The sequence below is a fragment of the Carcharhinus amblyrhynchos genome, chromosome 26 (assembly GCF_965287045.1).
Source record: "Carcharhinus amblyrhynchos chromosome 26, sCarAmb.v2.hapA, whole genome shotgun sequence".
NCBI classification, from domain to species: domain Eukaryota; kingdom Metazoa; phylum Chordata; class Chondrichthyes; order Carcharhiniformes; family Carcharhinidae; genus Carcharhinus; species Carcharhinus amblyrhynchos.
The window spans coordinates 3,955,944-3,979,219 of NC_137349.1; the positions used below are offsets into that span (position 1 = coordinate 3,955,944).

A 23,276-nucleotide genomic window follows, 5' to 3' on the forward strand; every position below is an offset into this window, starting at 1 on the left:
ACAGACACAGGGGAGAATGTGCAACCTCCACACGGCAGTCACCTGAGGTGGAATTGAACCCAGATCCTTGGCACTGTGGGGCAGCGGTGCTAACCACTGAGCCACCAAACCACTCTTTATGCATTCTGTGCCAGAAGGCAGATCCTGGGCTCTTGTCTGCTGATATTTCACACTGAGCCATTTTTCTTGGCCAGCGGTGTTTTGCTGCTGCCTTCCACCCTCAGGGACAAGGCAAGGAGGGAGGTCTACCTCAGCTGGAACCCATGTTGTTAGTGCTAATCCAAACCACATGCTCGCCACTTAGGCAACTGAGCTGTCGCTGCCCCCCACCCTCCAACCCCCACCCCCAGCACAAGCTTTAGACTCCAATAATAAAAATTCAAATAAAGCTAGCATGATTCTGTAGATTCTCAATTGCCTGGTGCTGTTGCGCAATGGATGCAACACGAGGGTCACTGGCACAACTTTAGGCTTACAACCACATACGGACTTCTCATGGATAGAGTGGTGAAGAAGGCATTCAGCATGCTTGGTTTCATTGGTCAGAACATTGAATACAGGAGCTGGGACATCTTGTTGAAGTTGTACGAGACATTAGTAAGGCCACGCTTGGAATACTGTGATACAGTTCTGGTCATTATATATATAGAAAGGATATTTTTAAACTAGAAAGTTTATTTCTATTATAGAAAGGATATTATTAAACTAGAAAGAGCGCAGAAAAGATTTACTAGGATGCTACTGGATCTTGATGGTTTGAGATATAAGGAGAGTCTGGATAGACTGGGACTTCTTTTTCTGAAGCTTAGAAGGCTGAGGGATTACCTTATAGAGGTCTATAAAATAATGACAGGCACAGATCAGCTAGATAGTCAATATCTTTTCCCAAAGGTAGGGGAATCTAAAACTAGAGGGTATAGGTTTAAGGTGAGAGGGGAGAGATACAAAAGGGTCCAGAGGGTCAATTTTTTCACACGGAGGGTGGTGAGTGTCTGGAACAAGCTGCCAGAGGTAGTAGTAGAGGTGGGTACAATTTTGTCTTTTAAAAAGCATTCAGACAGCTACATGGGTAAGATGGGCATAGAGGGAGATGGGCCAAATGCGGGCAATTGGGATTAGTTTAGGGGTTTAAAAAAAAAGGGCGACATGGACAAGTTGGGCTGAAGGGCCTGTTTCCATTCTGTAAACCTCTCTGACTCTATGTGAAATAATTCAAATTCTAATGTTCAGATCTTTATTGCTGTGATTGTACTTCCTCGGGTACAATCAGCTTTCGTCCAAACACACTGACCAGCAGTATATGCAAACAAAATCCCTTCTTATTAATTAATGCTAATTTGTTGGTATAGGTGGTGTTTTGGATTCACAAAATCTCATTGCAAATTCAGAACAGTGAGTTTACTTTAAATTGTGTTTGCTTAAAAGCAACGATCGGACAAAACGGTCATTTTCCTCAATGTTCGTGTAAAGTATGGGATGAATTTTCCCGTTCCGCCTGCCACGGGAATCGGAGCGGGTGAGGGGTGGACCACGGAAAGGTCCGCTGACCTTGGGCAGGGCTTTCCAGTTTCGGGGAGAGTGCAGTTGAAAAATCCCACCCTATAACTACAACAGTACTATTTCAGATACTATTGCCTTCTAAAGCATCCAGTTGTGTGTGATAGCAAGTGGTCCCAGGTGAGGTTAATCACAGTGGGAATCCTCTGCCTAACGTTAAATGATTTTTACAGATTAGATATCTTCTCGTACAACAAGTATCTTTGTTCTTCTTCCTATGATCTTAGGAAAGGGAGCCCATTGAGAACACACACAAATTGTGAAACGCAAATTGTGTTGTCTTTCAGCCGAGCAAGAGAGTGCTGCAGGCATTTAGCCCTAGCCCACTCATTGGATAAGCTCTTCAATGAAATGTAGCCACTTGGGTAAGGATGTTGGAGGGAATTTTTTCATTCATTTGTGGGACATGCGTGTCGCTGGCTGGCTGGCCAGTATTTATTGCCCATTCCTAGTTGCCCTTGAGAAAGTGGTGGTGAGCTGCCAGTCCGTGTGCTGTGGGTTAACACAGAATGCCACAGGGGAGGGAATAGCATATATCGGCGGGGCTGTAAGAAACAAAATCATCATTTGTCTTTTACTGTAACTTTTACTCATCTTCAAATTATTGCCCTTTTCATAGAATCCCTACAGTGCAGAAAGAGGCCATTCGGCCCATTGAGTCTGCACCAACCACATATTTACCCTGCTAATCTCCCCAGACACAACAGTCAATTTAGCATGGCCAAGCAACCTAACCTACGCATCTTTGGACTGTGGGAGGAAACTGGAGCACCCGAGGGAAATCGACACAGACACGGGGAGAATGCGCAAACTCCACACAGGCAGTGACCTGAGGCCGGAATTGAACCTGGATCCCTGATGTTGTGAGGCATCAACGCTAAGCACTGTGCCACCATGCAGACAATTCAATTCCCATCATTTACCAGCTGTGATGGAGTTGCTAATGTCGGATTTCTGAGTTTGTTAAGCTAGGAATAAAAGCATGCACTGGAGGATTTGATTTGGTATTACTATACTCCAATCTTTCAATGCTTTTTCAAACACTTTGAATTATTTTTTAACATTTATATGTGCATTGTTTTCCAAAGCCATGAACCCAAATGTGTTATGTGTTTCTGGTGGTATATAATTGTAAAGAAGGGTCCTACGTTGGGTTGCCACTGCAGCATTTACAATAAACTGCTGATATTGTGTTGTGAGGAAGATACTTCAGTGTGACCTGGACAGACTGAGTGAAGGTGTAGTATAATGTGGATAAATGTGAGGTTATCCACTTCAGGAGCAATAATAGGAAAACGGATTATTACTTGAATGGGTGTAAATTGAGAGAGGTGGATACTCAATGAGACCTTGGTGTCCTCGTGCATCAACCACTGACAGTAAGTTACAGAGTAAAAAGTCTGACAACACCAGGTTTTAGTCCAACCTATTTATTTGATAATATACTCACAAGCTTTCGGGGTTAGCCCCTTCGTCAGGTGAATGGAGAGTTCTGGCCTCAGACAGAGCATATAAAGCACAGACAGTTTAGAGATTACTGATTAGAATGCGAATCCTTACACCTAACCTGCTGTTCAAGACCTGAAGTGGCTGATAATGTGAGTGGAAGGAGCACTGATCACAGGTTAAAGAGATGTGTATTGTCTCCAGACAGTACAGTAAGTGAGGTTTTGCAAACCTCACTTGCCTGGGTTTGCAAAACCTCACTTACTGTACTGTCTGGAGACAATACACATCTCTTTAACCTGTGATCAGTGCTCCTTCCACTCACATTATCAGCCACTTCAGGTCTTGAACAGCAGGTTAGGTGTAAGGGTTCGCATTCTAATCAGTAATCTCTAAACTGTCTGTGCTTTATATGCTCTGTCTGAGGCCAGAACTCTCCATTCACCTGACGAAGGGGCTAACCCCGAAAGCTTGTGAGTATATTATCAAATAAATAGGTTGGACTAAAACCTGGTGTTGTCAGACTTTTTACTGTGTTTACGCCAGTCCAACGCCGGCATACCCACATCATGAGTAAGTTACAGATACAGCAGGCAGTAAGGAAGGCAAATGGTATGTTGACCTTCAGAGCGAGAGGATTTGAGTATACAGACAGGGATGTTTCACTGCAATTGTATAGGGCTTTGGTGAGGCCACACCTGGAATATTGTGTACAGTTTTGGCGTCCTTATCTAAGGAAGAATGTCCTTGCTGTTGAGAGAGTGAAGATTTAGCTGATTCCTGCGATGGCAGGTCTGTCATAAGAGGAGAGACCAAGTCGGTTAGGATTATATTCATTGGAGTTGAGAAGTGTGAGAGGGGATCTCTTAGAAACTTATAAAATTGTAACAGGGTTAGACAGGGTAGATTCAGAAAGAATGTTCCCAATGGTGAGGGAGTCCTGAACAAGGAGTCATAGTTTGAGGATAAGGGGTAAATCTTTTAGAACTGAGGTGAGAAGGAATTTCTTCACCCAGAAAGTGGTGATTGTGTGGAATTCACTAGCACAGAATATAGATGAGGGTAAAACATTGTGTGATTTCAAGAAAAAGTCAGATAAAGCTCTTGGAGCTAAAAGGATTGTAGGATATGGGGGAAGGGGGAATCAGAAATTGATTTTGATGATCAGTCATGATCAAATTGAATGGTGGAGCAGGTTTGAAGGGCCAAATGGCCGACTTCTGCTTCTATTTTTTATATGTTTCTATGATTCTCAGGCACTGAGGAACTCCAGCAACATGGCTGATCTGATTGTCCTCCAAATAACACAACCTTTATGTTTGCTATGACCCCAGACAGTGGAGAACTTCCCCCCACTCCCCCTACTCCACCCCCTCCCCCCCCACTCTCCCCACTCCAATCCCCAATGATTTTTGTTTTACTCGTACCCCTGCATGCCACATTCGGTCCAAGACAGCAACTATCACTTCTCCTGAACATTTCCTTCCAAAACTAAATGGCATCTCTAACATTCCAGCAATCCCTCAGTGCTGCTGTAGAAAATCAGACTGTATTACTTGCTCTAAATCTCTCTGAGCTCTGACCAAAGGTTATCCAAACTCGAAGCATTGGCTCCATTCTCTCTTCATAGATGCTGTCAGACCTGTTGAGATTTTCCAACACTTTCTGTTTTTGTCTCAGGTTCCAGCATCCGCAGTATTTTGCTTTTTTTTGGTCTATGTCCCTGCAATTGGACTACATGGAATGGCATGGTGGCAGAGTGGTTAACATTGCTGTCTCACAATGCCAGGGACTCAGGTTCAATTCCAACCTCGGGTCAGTGTCTGTGTGGAGTTCGCACGTTCTCCCCGTGTATGCATGGGTTTCCTCCGGGTGCTCGGTTTCCTCCTACAGTCCAAAGATGTGCAGGTTAAGTTAATTCACCATGCTAATCAGGGGAATTAGCAGGGTAAATACGAGGGGCTACGGGAATAGGCCATGGGTGGGATTATGGGTGGGACAGACTCCATGAGCCAAATGGCCTCCTTCTGCACTGTAGGGATTCTATAATTTCATAGAAGAATCTTTGGATTGTGGGAGGAAACCGGGGCACCAGGAGGAAACTCACACAGACACAGGGAAAATGTGCAAATTCCACACAGTGACCCAAGCTGGGAATCGAACCCAGATCTCTGGAGCTGTGAGGCAGCAGTGCTAACCACTGTGCCATCGTGCCACCATAGACTTCTGATCCGAAGTAAAAATGTGCCATGGCTAACACATCTGTGTATAAATTACACTAACGAGCCTTACAAGATATTTTATATTGATGATTTGTGACTATTTATTTTGCCATATCACCTAAATGAGAATAAAGCAAACCACAAACTGGTTCAAATATTTCTACACTTGGATCAATCCTCCAAAGGGTTAAGTGCTTCTTTCTGATATGTGCGGAGTGTGGAAGCGCAGGGGTAGAGTTAAACCCACCACAGCCTGCCTGTGCATCCTCTGAAATTTGCAATCCGGGTGAACAATCATGTACTGTCTTCACTTTGAGCTTTCCAAAAGAGCTTGAGGTCGGTGCAAAGGGATTGGTTCCTGTCAATTGACTGCTTAATGTCTTTGTGAGAAAGAAAATGCGAAAGAGAAAGCCCCCATACTGCTGCTGATTGGTGAGCTTTTTCTCAATGCGATTGGAGCTAAGCCTGTGAGGGGGTTGGGTTGTAACGGTAGACTCCGTCATGCCTGAGACTCTAATCACATTTTCTTGCTGCCAGCAAGTACTGAGTGTTACTGTTAACCTGGAGAAGCCGATAGAGTCCTACTGACGGCTTGTGGCAGGCGCTTCCCAGCCAGTAAGTAGGTCTCAATTCTCACCATATTAGTTATTTAACAGAGTTATTCAATCCACTTGTTAAACAGACCGATGTACTTTTTCAGAGCTGAGCACAAAGTGATAGCTTCGCTGTAAAATGCAAAGCAATTCAACACATCTTTCAGCAATATTAAACTTCAACGCGCAAAGAAAACTGTGCAGAATGATGTAATTTGTAATAAGGGTGTTAACGTTTGTTCACATAACACTTTGCGTGAGTGCGTGATGGATATTTTGCAGCGTTTTATGGTGAGGACTTGTGCTGATCTCCTGAAGTGTGTCTGCTTGGCTCATCTGTTAGCACTCTGTCCCTGAGTCAGAAGGCTTTCAGTCCCACTCCAATGTCCTAGGCGAGTATTCTCGTGTGGTGCTGGGGGAGTGCTACATTATTGGAGGCACCGTCCTCCAGGTGAGACATTTGGACTGAGTCTCTTTCTGTCTGTGCTTTGGGGGATCTTAGATTGGGGCAGGGGCTTTCTCTGGGTGTCCTTAGACTACATCTCCTCCCATTAGCCATCACAAGCGAAACAGACTAACTGCTTGTTTAGCTGAATACTATTAGTGGGATGTTGCTGGAGTTTAATTTACCTGCTATATAATAACAGTAAGAAGTCTCACAACACCAGGTTAAAGCCCAACAGGTTTATTTGGAATCATGAGCTTTTGGAGCACTGCCCCTTCATCGCTCACCTGATGAAGGAGCAACACTCTGAAAGCTTGTGATTGTAAATAAACCTGTTGGACTTCAACCTGGTGTTGTGAGACTTCTTATTGTGCCTACCCCAGTCCAATGCTGGCATCTCCACATCATATACAATAACAATGACTGCACTAACAAACAATTCAGTGTGGAGAACTGTAAAGGGACAGAGTTTTGTCAGTGCAGATATGATCATTAGGAACAAGGCATTGAGATGAAAAATTCCATTTAATCAGAACCAAAGTTAAAATCAAGAGAAAACAGGAAGTTTGCATTTATCCAGCACCTTCCATGACCACTGGACATCCCAAAACTCTTCACAGTCAGTGAAGTACTTCTGAAGTGTTGTTGTAATGTAGGAAAACCAGCAGCCAATTTGTGCACAGCAAGCTCCCGCAAACAGCAGCAGGAAAATGACCAGATAGTCTGTTTCTTTTGATGTTGATTGAGGAATGAATATTCACAGAATCATACAATCCCAACAGTGCTGAAGGAGGCCATTTGGCCCATCAAACCTACGCCAACAATCCAGGCCCTATCCCTGTAACCCTACTTATTTACCTGCTAATCTCCCTGGCACCTAAAGAGCTTAGCCAATCAACCAAACCTGCACATCTTTGGAGGAAACCCAGAGGAAACCCACGCAGTCACTGGGAGGACATGCAAACTCCACATAGACAGTCACCCAAGGCCAGAATTGGGCCCAGGTCCCTGGCGCTGTGAGGCAGCAGTGCTAACCACAGTGCTACTGTGTGCCCAAATTAATAGAACACCGAGTGTACCCTTCTTCAAAATTGTGCCAAGGATTATTTCACATCCACTGAAGAGAGCAAGGCCATGGCTTAACATCACAGAAGGACCGCACCTCTGTCAGCCCTGTAACTCCGTCAGTACCACACTAAAAATATCAGCCATGATTTTTGTGCTTAAATCTCAAGAGTGGGACACTCCAAGGCAAGCATGGCATCCACTGAGCACATTCAAAATTGTTGCTAATTTGTTACAGACTGATAGAAATTAGCCGTGAGTTTTGTTTTCAGTTGTGTTTTTATGGTTAAGACAATAAGAATCCTTGGCAACAAGACAAAACAACAAAAGTACAAAATTAACAAGGTTAGAGATGAGAAAGTATTTTCTCCCCATGAGATATTTGTGACCTGGAATAGTTTGATTTGGTTCATTTATTGTCACATGTATTGATATATACAGTGAAAAGTATTGTTTCTTGCGCGCTATACAGACAAAACATACCATTTATAGAGAAGGAAAGGAGAGAGTGCAGAATATAAGTGTTACAATCACAGCTAGGGTGTAGAGAAATATCAACTTAATATATGGTAGGTCCATTCAAAAGTTTGATGGCAGCAGGGAAGAAGTTGTTCTTGAGTCAGTTGGTACGTGTCCTCAGATCTTTGATCTTTTTCCTGACAGAAGAAGGTGGAAGAATAAATCCTAGAGAAGAAAATTGATTTGTGTTCAACTGGCACCTTCAAAAAGCATCTGGATCAACAGCTGTGGAGCAGAGGGATGTAGAAATATTAAAGCACAGTTTGATTTAATTTGTCAAAGGAAGTACGATGATATCACAAGTTTAATCTTGGCTTAAAGACTAACTTGCATCACAGTGGCAGGGACCCCGATTCAATTCCAGCCTTGGGTCACTGTCTGTCTGGAGTTTGCACATTCTCCCCATGTCTGCACGGGTTTCCTCTGGGTGCTCCGGTTTCCTCGTACAATCTGGAAGACGTGCTGATTAGGTGCATTTGCCATGCTAAATTTTCCCTCAGTGTACCCGAGCAGGTGCCGGAGTTTGGCGACTAGGGGATTTTCATAGTAACTTCACTGCAGTGTTAATGTAAGCATTGGTGCTTAAAGTAGGTATAGCTTCTTATCAAAACTCAAGCTGTTTTGTGTCAATTAGACGTTTAGGGCTCACCCTCGGCAGTGAGGTGAGATTCCGACCTCCAGAGCAGATCCAACCCCAGATTCACTGGCACGATCTTCTGAGCCTTGTCAATACCACATGGACCAAGAAATCAGGGGCACACAGGCTGGCGATTCACCAATCTGTGCCGCTAGTGGGTGAGGTGCCACCCTCCACTTACAAAATTAGCCCTTACAAATATGCAGATGGCAAAAAGTGAAACTATTGCAGTGTTGCAGCAACAATCCTTAAAACAGGAGCTCAACAAGTAGCATTGGAATGTACAGGGAAACTTCAGAATAGAACAATCAGATATAATCACAAGGTAGTGCAGGCATAATGGGCTGAATGGCCTCCTTTCACTTTCTAATATAACTTGCATTTATATAGCACCTTTGTGGTAAAGTTAAAGTTTATTTATTAGTGTCACAAGTAGGCTTACATTAACACTGCAATGAAGTTACTATGAAAATCCCCTAGTCGTCACACTCTGGTGCCTGTTCGGGTACACTGAGGGACAATTCAGCATGACAAAATGCATAGTCTTTCGGACTGTGGGAGGAAACTCCACAGATATGGGGAGAACATGCAGACTCCACAGAGACAGTGACCCAAGCTGGGAATTGAATCCGGGCCCTTGGTGCTGTGAGACAGCAGTGCTAATCGCTGTGCCTCCCATAAAACACAACACACAGAAGAGTCAAATACAAAATGACATTGACACAAAGGAAATGGGTATTAGGACAGGTGCCTAAAAGCTTTGTCAAAGAGTTAAGGAGGGAGCAGTACTGGAGAGGCAGAATGGTGGAGGGAGGGTACTCTAGACATTAGGATCCAGGGTCTGAAGGCACAATGAGTGGTGGGGTAAAGAAAGGTCTGAGGCACAAGACGTCAAAATTGTTGCAGAGTGCAGAAATCTTGGGAGGCTTGGAGGCGGTTAGAGATCAAGGGGGCTGAGGCCATGGAGGGACCTGAACATGAACCTGCACATTTTAAAATCGAGCAATTCGGGGATCAGGAGGCAGCGCGGATTCAGGGATCAGGAGGCAGTGCGGATTCGGGGATCAAGAGGCAGTGTGGATTGGGGGATCAAGAGGCAGTGTGGATTGGGGGATCAGGAGGCAGTGTGGATTGGGGGATCAGGAGGCAGTGCGGATTCGGGGATCAGGAGGCAGTGCGGATTCGGGGATCAGGAGGCAGTGCGGATTGGGGGATCAGGAGGCAGTGCGGATTGGGGGATCAGGAGGCAGTGCGGATTCGGGGATCAGGAGGCAATGCGGATTGGGGGATCAGGAGGCAGTGCGGATTGGGGGATCAGGAGGCAGTGCGGATTCGGGGATCAGGAGGCAGTGCGGATTGGGGGATCAGGAGGCAGTGCGGATTCGGGGATCAGGAGGCAGTGAGGATTCGGGGATCAGGAGGCAGTGCGGATTCGGGGATCAGGAGGCAGTGCGGATTGGGGGATCAGGAGGCAATGCGGATTCAGGGATCAGGAGGCAGTGCGGATTCGGGGATCAGGAGGCAGTGCGGATTCGGGGATCAGGAGGCAGTGCGGATTGGGGGATCAGGAGGCAGTGCGGATTGGGGGATCAGGAGGCAGTGCGGATTCGGGGATCAGGAGGCAGTGCGGATTGGGGGATCAGGAGGCAGTGCGGATTGGGGGATCAGGAGGCAGTGCGGATTCGGGGATCAGGAGGCAGTGCGGATTCGGGGATCAGGAGGCAGTGCGCGTCTGTGAGACTTTGGCCGGGATGTGAAAGACAAGATGGAAAAACTTGGCGTACAGCGATGGCTGCCCAGCAAATCCCACATTTGGTGCAGGTTAGGATGTGAACAGCTGGGATCTGGATGAGTTCAAGTTCATGAAAAGACAGTCTGAGGGTATCCATTCCATTCTCTTGAACGATGTTGAGTGTGTTGGGCTCTGGGTGATCTAAATTCCTTTCAGTTTGTGACAGATTTCGATGAGAATTAATGAGTTCATTTCAAACCAAGGGATGACTCCCAGTGATGCTTACATTCCTTTATAGAACAAGCCGAGAAAACGCTAAACAATAAACCTATCCTCCCACCCACCCCCACATCTCACCCTCAAGATCCATTCAGGAAACAGATTCTGCGTTACAAAAAAAAAATTAAAACAGACGTGTGACAGTTCCCTGAAAGCCATGTACATTATGTGGAATAGGGGAGGAGAGACAGATGGGCTTTGAGGTAACAGAACATCACATCCCTAACCTTGGATGCTCCAGGAATGACAAGATCCAAAACAGGAGGTCAGCCAGAATGGAATCACTTGTTGTTTCTTTTTAAAAAAGGCTTAATTTCTTTAATTTGGGAACTGCAATGGCCACCAGAATTAGGAATCGCGACTGACGCAGAATTCATTTCAAAAGCAGTTGCTTAATGGCAGGTCACCGGATCCCAGGGAGGTAAAAGGCTGATGGGTCAATGGATCCATAGGCCTCACAGATACTCAGTGATAAACTGATTCATACAATCCCAGATATCAACACCACCCACTCCCCTTAGGCAAGCACAAGGAATTACAAACCGCGATTACTGTGGTATTTATCCCTCTCCATCTCCCCTTGTATTACAGACAGCAGTTAGATCCGCTCAAATTATTTCCAATTTTTTTTTCCGCTGTTCCGGCCACTTTGCCACTTCAGCTCACGGAGTCTCCCTTGCGTCTGGGGTCTCCCTCCCACCCGAGTGCATCAGCCGTCCTGTTTCTGGTAACCTGACATTGGAGCGGATGTTCAGTACTTTTACACCACAGCGTCGCCCTGTGCCGCAGTCTGAATAGCACTTTGGAAACTTGGAAGTAATTTTGAGAAAAACAAGCGTTCTTTTATTTCACACCCACCAGTGTGGGATCCTTAAAGAATTCTTTTAAAACCGCATTTTCCTTCAGCCTTTTTCGGTCCCTCAGCTCAAGGTGATGACTCTGTCTGCAGTCCGATCCCACTTTCGTAGCATCCCTACAGTGCAGAAGGAGGCCATCCGGCCCATCAGCGATCACAATCCCACCCAGGCCCTATTCCTGTAACCCCACATATGCACCCTGCTAATCCCCCTGACACTAGGGACAATTTAGCATGGCCAATCCACCTAACCCAGACATCTTTGGATTGTGGGAAGAAACAGGAGCACCCTGGGGGAAACCCACGCAGACACGGGGAGAATGTGCAAACTCCACACACATAATGACCCAAGGCCGGAATCGAACTGGGTCTCTGGTGCTGTGAGGCAGCAGTGTTAACCGCTGTGCCACCTCCGGGGTTTGTACTCTGTACCAGCTACCTCATTCATTGGGCCATTCTCCTGGTTGGATTGTCCAGGGTTTTTATCTTTGAAACAGAGGGGGTGGCGTTGTATAACTTTATTAGATGCCTGGTTAGAGTGGATAAGGAAGGACCCATTTCCCTCAACTGGGAGCTATGGATTAAGAGCTGGAATGTGGGATTAGGCTGGAAAGCTCTCTCTCATCTAGTACAAACGCAACCAGTCTGAACAGTTTCCTGCTGTTCCATAGATCTTCAATGGGTTTCTTGACAGCGGGAGGTGGTGTACTGTTTGCTGGTGGTGGGATTCTCTGGTTCCACCACTGCCAATGGGATTTGCCATTGAGGTCACCCCACACAACCACAAAACCTGTGGGAGGTGCACTGCCAACAGGTCCACAGAATCCCGCCAGCATGAATGGCCAGAGAATCCACCTCCTTGGTTTTTTTTCCCCCTTGTTTGAGATTATTCATCACCAGGTCTGACCCTCAATCCTGACCCAACAATCACAGCAGTAATCACTAGACACTAACCAGAAACTGCAAATCCTCTCTAAAAGTTATAACGCCTTCTCAGCTAATTTGGAGAGTAATTGGAGTTGGATCTGGGCCTAGCCTGCTCCCAAATGTGTCAGCACCACACTGCAACCATGTACATATAACTGGGAAACACTTCTCAAATTACTTTGATAAGGACTGTTAGTTTCAGAAGGTATACTGTTGTAGTGAGGTAAATTGCCCCTTAGTGTCAGGGGGATTAGCAGGGTAAATACGTGGGGTTACAGTGATAGGGTGGGATTATTGTCGGTGCAGACTCGATGGGCCGAATAGTCTCCTTCAGCACTGTAGGGATTCTATGATTAAGTTAATTGATCTTGGTTTTCAGCAGGGAGCCTTCAGCTAAAGAAAGTACAGATGAGAGAAGGGGTCCTTTGTTGCTGTGTTACTTTTGTCTACTCATGTTACCTTTGAACAAGGTTGCCTGCTAGGGCTGTAAGGTTGGTGAATTGGTCAACTTTGTACCAGGTATATACTTTACATAGTTTCTGATTCTGACAAAGGTGTTTTATCAGCTACTGTTACTCTTGGCTCATAACCCCTCTTGACCACAAGAGGCCTAATTTGCCACTCCTGGCAAGTTGTCACCGCTGGTCGAAAAATGCGACCTATTCTCACTAGAAGAAAATATGCACAATCCCGTCTTTTTCAGTGGGACACTAAGGGGCAATTTACCTCACCACAACAGTACATTTTCTGAAACTAACAGTACTTATCAAAGTAATTTGAGAAGTGTTTCCACAGTTATATGTACATGTTTGCAGTGTGGTGCTGACACATTTGGGAGCAGGTTAGGCCCAGATCCAACTCCAATTACTCTCCAATTTAGCTGAGAAGATGTTATAATTCTCTCCAATAATTAATCTCAAACCTAACATTTCCCCAACTTTGGTAGCCCCCCTGACTTGGAAATGTTTGTACGGCAATCTGTTTCGTTTTTCTATAAACCATACACAGGTTGAATGTCCTTTTATCCGTAAATCTGAAAACCAAACACATCCAAAAACCATATTATTTCTTGAACATCAGCAGCTTTTAGAGCAAGAAGACCAGTTGTTTGTTTGTAATATGATGTCAGCTTTAGTGGTTTATAGATGAGGAGATTGAGATTTGTTTCAATAAATGTAAACCGTTTATTGTTTGGATTTAACCATTTACAGATCCCAGGTTACTGGCATGCGTGGTGCTGCTTCCATGCAAGTAGGCTACTTCCAGAGAGTTATCTCTGAATCTATTACCATGTGATTCTATACATCATACCGTGGACGTCGCTATTCTCTAGTCCTATGTTAAGTCTTACTCTGCCAAACACCTTTACATTACAGTGGCATACAGGCACATAACACAACGTTCCCCTTTCTTCCCTGAAGAAAATTTTACCCCGTTCCATCAGAGTATTACAATACAATTTTTACTTGCTATTCCTTCTCATTACCTCAAGTCTGTTACTTTATGAGTTTGTTAACAACTCATGAGCTTTTCTCAGACACTGTGGTGTCAGCCTGTTTATGCCTAAGGGAATGTGCGCTCAGATTATTCCAGACTGGACTCAATTTTTGCATCCGTGATATCCACCATGTTCTCCATTTCCACTTGTTTCACAGTTGAAACCAAACATTTGTTGCTGTTTTATTTACAAACTGTTTGGCAAGCTTATGAATCTTTTCAGCTCAGCTCAGCTTTTCCTCCTTCTGGTGCCTTACATTTCAATGTCAGATTAACATTTTCCAATCTTATTGTTGTCTTTTCTTTCGCCGTCTGAAGCAGAGCTTTGTCCTTCTCCTTTGCTTTGGTTTTCACTGTTGGCCAGGTCTGCCCCTGGCGAAGTTTTAACTTGTTTCAGTTCTGTAATTGTGTAAATCTTGGCTTCATTATCTGCTTGCAGAATGGAAAGTTCTACACTTTGCCTCTCAATGCCTCTTCATTTTCATACCACTGCTCCTTCAGCTCTTTAGTCTTTCTTTTGTAGCTTTTGCTTTTATCCTGGAATATTAGATATAAAATCTCTACAGTGCAGAAGGAGGCCATTCGGCCCATCGAGTCTGTGTCAATCACAATCCCATCCAGGCCCTAGCCCTCTAATACTGCTTATTTACCCTACTAACTCCTGACACTGATGGGGCAATTTTAGTGTGACCAATCCATCTAACCTGTACATCTTTGGACTGTGGGAGGAAACCCACACAGAGAGAACATGCAAATTCCACACAGATAGTGATCCAAGCCAGGAATCGAACCCGGGTCCCTGGCACTATGAGGCAGCAACGCTAACCACTGTGCCACCATGCCGCCCAAACATTGAACATTGCTGGGTCTTCTCTATCAGCTGGTTCTTCAGTTTGTGCAGAATGAATTAAGTTCATGTTGCTTCGCTGCATCATATTCCAGTGGAATGAACTGTGATCTGAAGGATTCTTAAAGTCTACCAACAGATTTTCCATTCCTACGCGAAGCTCGCCTGTTTTGTTTTGCGTTTTCCTATAATTCAGCAAAGTCTCCAAGTTCCTTCTGCTATGCTTCCATTCTATTGTTAAGACAGTCATCATGTCTTCACAGAAAGAAGTCTCACAACACCAGGTTAAAGTCCAACAGGTTTACTTGGAATCACGAGCTTTCAGAACACTGCTCCTGCCTCAGGTGAGTCACCTGACAAAGGAGCAGTGGTCCTAAAGCTTGTGATTCCAAATAAACCTGCTGGACTTTAAGCTGGTGTTGTGAGACTTCTTACTGTGCCCACCCTGGTCCAGCGCCAACATTGTCACCTCATCATGTCTTCATGTAGCTAAATGGTCATACGTTATATTGAATGTTTAATCGTGAAGGAGAACTAACTGTTCTTTTAAACATCAATGATCTTGTTGACCTCTTGCTAACTCACTCTAGGCTTCAGTGCATGATCCCAATGATTCAACTCGGATATTATGCTTCTCTAATGTGGACATTTGTCTTTAGAACAACTTTGTGCACTTCAGGCACATTTTGCTTCTTTTGAGTTGCCTCAGATAGTTTTCCTTCATTCACAACCATCACAGCACTCTGCACTGCCATCTGTTGCTACAGTTTGGGTACTGGATCAGTATCATGGGTTGTGCTATTCTCCCGTTCATATTAACCTTGCTTTGCTGACCACCTTTACATGACAATGTCAAGCAGACACATAACACAAAGTGTTTACCTTGCGATTTTTGTCGTGAACATGTCAAAAAGAAATTTATCACAGGTATCCTGCATTTATTATTTGGTGATACATCCTTTTCAATCGTTTTATTTACTTTAGACTATAGCTAGCGTAGGCAGATGCTAACACAATGTAAAGTTTACATGTGGTATTAGAAAATTACAAGTAGTTCCCCTCGGATTTGCAACACAATTGTTTCCTGAAAACCACATCGCAAGTCAAAACGTCGTAAGTTGGAACCAATTTTTCCATAGAACCAATGTTACAAATAGAGGATTGGTTCCTGACCCTTATTTTCACTGATAAATAATATTCCCTTTCCATTAATTTGTGGCTATGGCACCATGAACAAAAAACAAAGAAAAGTACAGCATAAGAACAGGCCCTTCGGCCCTCTAAGCCTGCGCTGACCATGATGCCTGTCTAAACTAAAACTGGATGCACTTACGGAGCCCGTATCCCTCTATTCCTCTCCTATTCATGTATTCATCTAGTTGCACCTTAAATACGGCTATTGTATCTGCTCCCCAGGCAGCCCGTTCCAGACATTCACTCCCTCTGTTTAAAAAAAACTAGTCTGGCACAACTCCTCTAAACTTTTCCCCATGCTCCTTAAACAGAGATATTGGATCACCCCTCATTTGATGTTTTGTCATTTGGAGGATTAAATCTATTCACAATGAGCGTTAAGTAAACTCAAACTTTTTGTTGACCAGACATCCGACTCATCCACCTCTGCTGAGTCAGTCAGTTTTAAACTGGGGTGTTTGTCACATTCAAGTTTGTGGGTTCTTCTATATCTGAGAAAGCACAGTAAGTAGTCTCACAACACCAGGTTCAAGTCCAACAGGTTTATTTGATAGCACAAGCTTCTGGAAGGATGCTCTTTCATCGGGCATTCACCTGAGGAAGGAGCAGCGCTCCAAAAGCTCATGCTGCCAAATAAACCCATTAGATTTTAACTTGGTGTTGTGAGACTACTTATTGTGCCTACCCCAGTCCAATGCCAGCAACTCCACATCATACCTGAGATTTTGCCCTTCCTGTGGTTGTGAATGTAAAGGAACATAATAATTGGCAAAGGTTAACTATTCATTGGCGTGGCATCATAAAGTCAAAGCTGGCGTTGTAAAGCCAACGCAGAGTGTAAGTTTATAAATGTCTTAAGTTTCATTCCTCATAACTCAAATGTTGTAAAAGTCGAGGACGGCCTATATCTGAAACCCAAAATGAAATCAACCCCAAGAGTTTTGGATAATGGATACTCAACCTGTATTATAAACAGTTAGCAACCCGTTGGCATAGAACTAACTTTGAAACCTGCTACTAGTTCCCTCTTTGTGAAATTTGGCTAAGATGCGACAGTCACGTATTTAACTTGTTGAGTCATCTCAGTGGAATAATTGGGCAGCATGTCAATTCTGTGTTAGACATAGTGATTCAATATTATATTTGGCTGGATATTACTGCACAGTGCGAGTGAATGGGAAGTGGTGTGGTGGCTGGAAGTCTCTGTGTGGTTGTGGAAGATGCTTCAATCAGGCCATGCGTTGATGTGGAGCTGACAGTATGTTTGTAAGTTATTGTCGACCTGACTGCAGCGCTGACCATGAACCAGCTCATATATCACAGGAAATATCCCTGCACAAGAAGCATGTGTTGTAACTAACCTTTGTAAGCGTAGTGTGAATCCCAGAATAGATTCATTTAATTGCTGATGCGTCACGAGTTTCTCACATACTGTCTTGCCAACTTCTGTCTAAGCAGCTTGAACCTCCAATGGAGCATCCCCCCCACTCTCCTTTGCTGCACCTTCTGCAGTCAAACCAAACAGAATTCTATGGAATACTCCCAGGAACCATGTGCATAAAAGGTTGCCATTCCCTGATTGCACAGCCCTTCTCTCCTGTGGTGAGGCTGTGTATGCTGACAGTATTAACGATAAACGTTTCTGATCTTCATCAATAGGCTGACGCCTGCTTGTCTCTATGTGGGTACATTCCCTGTGCATCAGTCAGATTGCACATTCTCCGCGTGTCTGCAGGTGTTTCCCCCGGGTGTCCCAGTTTCCTCCCGCACACCAAAGATGTGCAGGTTAGGTGGATTGGCCATGCTAAGTTGCCCCTTGGTGTCCAGGAGATGTAGGTTAGGGGGATTAGCCTTGATAAATTGTCCCTTAGTGTTCCAGGATGTGTAGGATGGTGGGGTTGCAAAGATAGGTCAGGGGATAGGCCAGATCTGGTCCTCTGTCAGAGAGTCATTGCAGAACATTGACACAGTGATTAGCGTTGTTGCCTCACAGCACAAGGGAATGGGGTTTAATTCCCGGCTTGGGTCACTGTTTGTGTGGAGTCGGCAAGTTCTCTCCGTGTCTGCATGGCTTTCCTCCGGGTGCTCTGGTTTCTTTCCACAGTTGGAAAGATGTGCTGGTTAGATGCATTGGCCGCGCTAAATTCTGCCTCAGCGTACCCGAACAGGCGGTGGAGTGTGGCAACTAGGGGATTTTCTCAGTAACTTCATTGCAGTTATGGCCCATTGCAGCCTATTTGTGACACTAATAAATAAACAGACTCAATGGGCTGAATGAACATCTTCTGAACTGTAGGGATTCTATGATTCATTCAAACTCCTAGCAATAGACACAGGATGTCAATGCTGACAGTCACCTCCTGGACCTGGCCTTTAATGCAATTGCATTTGTCCATCTCTCCCTTGCACACACCTGTCTGTAACTTTGATTAGGAGATGACAATTCACCTTCTGGGTTCAAGTCCCAGTCTGGGAAATCAAGCCTGACATTCCAGTGCAGTCCTGAGAGAGTGCTACACTGTTGGAGGTGCCGTCTTTCAAGTGACACTTTAAACCTAAGTTGGGTCAAAGGTCAGTGAGGAAATTCAGGTGGAGTGTACCATGGATGGCTGAAACTATGAGACTCAGCTGACACCATTACCTGGCGCACACTGTGAAACTGGCCCATTTGTACCAGGAAGCTTGGGGATTTGCAATATCAGCCGTGTGAGAAGCAGCAAATGTAGAAGAGTAGAATACACTGGCACCATACAACTGTATTGGCATAAGGCCAGCCTCCACAGATCAGACCTATAATATTTGAACAAATATGCTTTCATGCCTCAAAAGCTATCTACCAAATGGCTGAGTCCAGCCTGTACCACATGTGTGGGTGGCGAGGTGTTGGTAAATTTCCATCGGTTCTTTACACTTTCGTGTCAATGTTAGTTTTGAATCTTAATCACTGCCGCACTGTGGTGAATAAACAACTAATGATGATTAGATTTAATGAAGAAAGGAACAATTAAAGATCATTACGCAGAAAAAATTAATTTTCTTCCAGCCTCCTCCGGTTTGTTGTCCGCAGACAGTGCGCATTGTTTCTTTTCCAGACTACCAGACTGCGAGATTTTCAATTCCTTTTTGGGTCTCCACAGTATAAATGGGGAACTTTTACAAGGGCCACTTTTACCTTTGGGCTCAAGTGTTCAACACAGACTCAGGAAGATTATTATATAAATTCTAGATATAGTTTTCAGATTTTCACTGACTTAAAGTCATTCTGTGTATCATAGCAACATAGGAATTAGGAGAAGAAATAGGCAAATGTAGCCCTTCGAGCCTGTTCTGCCATTCACTCAGATCATGGCTTCCTCCTTGTTTGTCTTTTCAACATCCTCTCTCACCTCCCCGATGGCCATCGTTTACCTTGTGCAAAATTAGGAAATTCAAACTGGTTTAGTTTTTCTCAAACCTCATTGCGTCCTCCACCAATGTTTCTCGTTATAATCCAATCGCGAAAGTTGGCAAACACTAGTAGGTGTTGACGCGTTCCCTCAAAGTGTTGTGGGATTCTTTGAGGCACGCTAGGGAAATCTCTCAATCTTTAACTAATTATGCTCCTGCAAAGTACCCTGGGATATATTACAGTACTTTAGCAATGCAACTGATCAACTCTGCTCACAAGCCTGCATTAATACAGCTGTCAGAAACTCCTGGCTGTACAGTGGGTTTGCACATTGCTCTTTGACTTCTGAGAGTTGGAATTGAAGCCAGCCCATTTGTTAAAAACCTCTCTCTGCCGACACAGTGACACAGTGGTTAGCACTGCTGCTTCACAGCATCAGGGACCTAGAGTCAATTCCCGGCTTGGGTCACTGTCTGTGCGGAGTCTGCACGTTCTCCCCGTGTCTGCATGGGTTTCCTTCGGGTGCTCTGGTTTCCTCCCACAGGCCAAAGACAGGTTGGATAGATGCATTGGCCATGCTAAAGTCTCCTTCATTGTATCCGAAAGAGTGTGGCAACTAGGGCATTTTCACAGTAACTTCATTGCAGTGTTACTGCGAGCCTACTTGTGACACTAATATATAAACTTTAAACTATAAGTTATTTTATGTGCCATGAATTGGAACAACCTTCACCCTGTTCCAAGTAGATGTGAGACCCTGGCACAAAACCAGAACATTGGGTGTTGAAGTAGAAGTTGATTGATATGATTACCATGAACCAGAAGCCCTGATAGAATATTGTATGGTGCATGGAGTACTATCACTTGCACTATACTGATTGTAGCCTCTGGTCTAAAACAAACAACACACGGGACAGCGGCTAGTGGCAAAGTCTCCAGCCAAATACGTAGTGAAAATGAACACTTTCGTAGCTGCATTCCCTCTGAAGGATAATGTTGTCTGACAACAAGTTATGACTTCACAGGTTACCCATGTGTGTGAGCACAGTGTGTTGTATATACTGGCAAACCCTTTCACTTGTCCCAGCTTTGTGCCAGCAGTAACAGTAAAGGTGCGATATAAATGCAAGTTGTTGATGTTGGCATGATAATATTGCACAGTGTATGTTCCAGGCTCTGGAATCTGTTACTTAAATAGTCACAGCTGCTCCTGGCTCTCACAAAACCATACTTTTCACACAGAAGGAACCACTTGGTTCATTTTGGTCTGTCATGTACCTCTGTTCTAGATCCATCTTGACCGCCAGCCTCATCCCATAGCCCTGCCCACAATTTCAAACTCATCCCATAGCCCTGTACCTGCCCACTTTTTTCCCTTAGGAAATGTAATAGTCTCCACCTCAACAACTCCCTGTTGCAAAGCATCTCATCTCCAAGCAAGAAATTTCTCCTACCTCCCGTCTCACTCAACACCAATTTGAAATGAATGACCTCTCTCTTATTTCCCAAGTGTAAACTCTTCCATTATATTTCCATTTAGTCTCCTCTGATTCAGTGCAAATATTCCCAATCTCCCACTTTTCCTCAAAATTCTACTTTTTCATTCCTATATAATCCTGCGGCACCTGTTCTGTACAGCGCATATGCCTTGAGCGTCTGAAATATAATCAACATAATCGGTAGTTTTCTGTTGAACAGCACTGCAGGAGGTTGGCAGTGACTCTGACAGGAGGTTAATCTACTGAAACAATTGTAAATCGTAGAAAAAGGAAAAAAAGTTTGAGTTATGGGGAGGAATAGAAACTAGAAGCAGGAGCCCATTCAGCCCTTCGAGCCTGTTCCGCCACTCATTTTAGTCATGCTAATCATCAGATCCAATATCCTGATTTCCCCCCACCTCTCCTCAACTTTCCCATATCCCTTGGTCCCTTTAGCCTCCAGAGCTATATGTAATTTTTCCGTGAAATTAGACGACGTTTTGACCTCAACTGCATTCTGTGATAATGAATTCCACACATTCACCACCCTCTGGGTGAAGAAATTTCTCCTCACCTCGTTTCTAAAAGATTTACGCCTTATCCTCAAACTATGAGCCCTAGTTCTGGACTCCCTCACCATTGAGAATGTTCTGAATCTATCCTGTCTAAGCCTGTTAGAACTTTATAAGTTTCTATGAGATCCCTTCTCATTTCTAGGGTCCTACAGAATCATAGAACCCTACCGTGCAGAAGGGGGCCATTCGTCCCATCAAGTCTACATCAACCACAATCCCACCCAGGCCCTTTTCCCCATAACTTCATGCATTTACTCTAGCTAGTCCCTCTGACACTAAGGGGCAATTTAGCATGACCAAGCCTCCTGACCTGCACATCTTTGGGCTGTGGGAGGAAACCGGAGCATCCGGAGGAAACCCACGCAGATATAGGAAGAACATGCAGACTCCACACAGACAGTGACCCGCGGCCGGAATTGAACCCAGGTCCCTGGCATTATGAGGCAGCAATGCTCACCACTCTGCTACTTCTAAACATGGAGGTCAGTAGGACTAATTGGATAGTTCTTTCAAAGATCCATCACAGTGATCAACTAGCCCCCTTTGGCCCTGTAAGTATCTCTAATTTTTGGAAGCCAACTTTAAAGTAGAGATATTTGTGGTTGTAAATTAGTAAAACATTTATTAATGCCAAGCTGGTGGCATTGTAGTGTTTTAGCAAAAAGTTCAGTTCACAGGAGGGGGGTAAATAATTAGCTACAATTGCAACATTATGAAGTGAGTTCCTAGGGTTTGACACTGAGATTCTAATAATGGTGTGTCTTTGCTATAACATCCGTTCTTCAATAAAGGTCATTTGGATTAACTCCACTCCCTGATAAAAGGTGATGCTTTGTGAAAGAAAAGGGCTCCAAGTCTGTTAGAGCTTTCTGTAGTCCTTTGGGGTGGGGGATGGGGGCACTCTATGATTGACAAAGGGCAGGCCAAAAGAGAGAACCACCCCCACTTCCTACCCTATGAAAAATATTTTCTTTTAAATTGGGCTGCCTGATCCTGCCCAGCTACCCACACCAAATGATTCATGGCATGGGCATCACAATACTCTTAATGTTAATTGGCTTGATAACCAATTAGGCCAATTGGTTATTGGCTAATTGACCCTTGATTACTTTGCATATGGTGAACTGGACTGCCAATTTTGGCACCCTTCGTATTTATGGGTAAAATCAGGGGTCAGGAGGAAGGTAGTGGACTGGGTACCTGCCCTATTTTATGTGTCTCTCCACCGCTATCCAAAACACCCAAAAGATGCGCACAAAGTACATCCCTACATCTCATCTGCTAAGTTTTTGCCCGTTTACTTAATCTAGCGATGGCCCTTTGCAGATCCCTTGTATCTTCTTCACAACTCGACCTGGTTATCTATCTTTGTGTCCTCAGCAAATTTAGCAACCAAACATTTCATCATCATAGAATGAGAAGGAGGCCCTTTGGCCCATTGAGCCTGCACCGACCACAATGCCACCCAGGCCCACAATACCACCCAGGACCGGTAACCCATAACCCCACATATTAACCCTGCTAACACTCCTGACACTAGGAGCAATTTGGCATGGCTAATCCAACTGACCTGCACCCCGCCTTTATCCCAGTCATTGATAGAAATTGTAAATAGTTGAGGCCTCAGCGCTGATCCCTGTGGCACTCCACTCGTTACATCCTGCCAACCCAAAAAAAGACCTATTTACGCCTACTCATGTTCCCTGTCAGCTGGCCAATCCTCTATCCATGCTAATACGTTACCCCGTACATTATTGACTTATTCGGGCTGGAGCAGCGGTTGTTTCATGGTTGACTGGCGAAGCAATGGTGCAGGAGAACTGCCTTATCTGTCTGGGAAGCTCACAGACGTTTCTTTCTTTGGTTGACACCCAGCAGTACGATTGTGTCACAACCTCTCAAAATCTGACTCGGGGAAACCAAACGCCCATTACAGAATTGCAAACATCTTGACCTCGGCTCTTTTGGGGTCACAACTTCCTACACAGACTGACCTTTCACTCCCCTCCAAAAAAAATA

General features: G+C 44.6%; 1 protein-coding gene across 2 annotated transcripts in view; it reads left to right on the plus strand.

Moving 5' to 3' along the window:
* Positions 1-23,276, plus strand: part of LOC145358767 (uncharacterized) — a 105,492-nt gene that overhangs the window by 49,995 nt on the left and 32,221 nt on the right. Inside the window, exon 1 of one of the 2 annotated variants that reach the window (XM_080213036.1) lies at positions 5,760-5,840. The exons of the other annotated variant lie outside the window; for it this stretch is intronic. The gene's annotated coding sequence lies outside the window, so the exon portion shown is untranslated. Of the gene's footprint in view, positions 1-5,759; positions 5,841-23,276 lie in introns of those variants that run through there. 2 annotated transcript variants of the gene reach the window in all.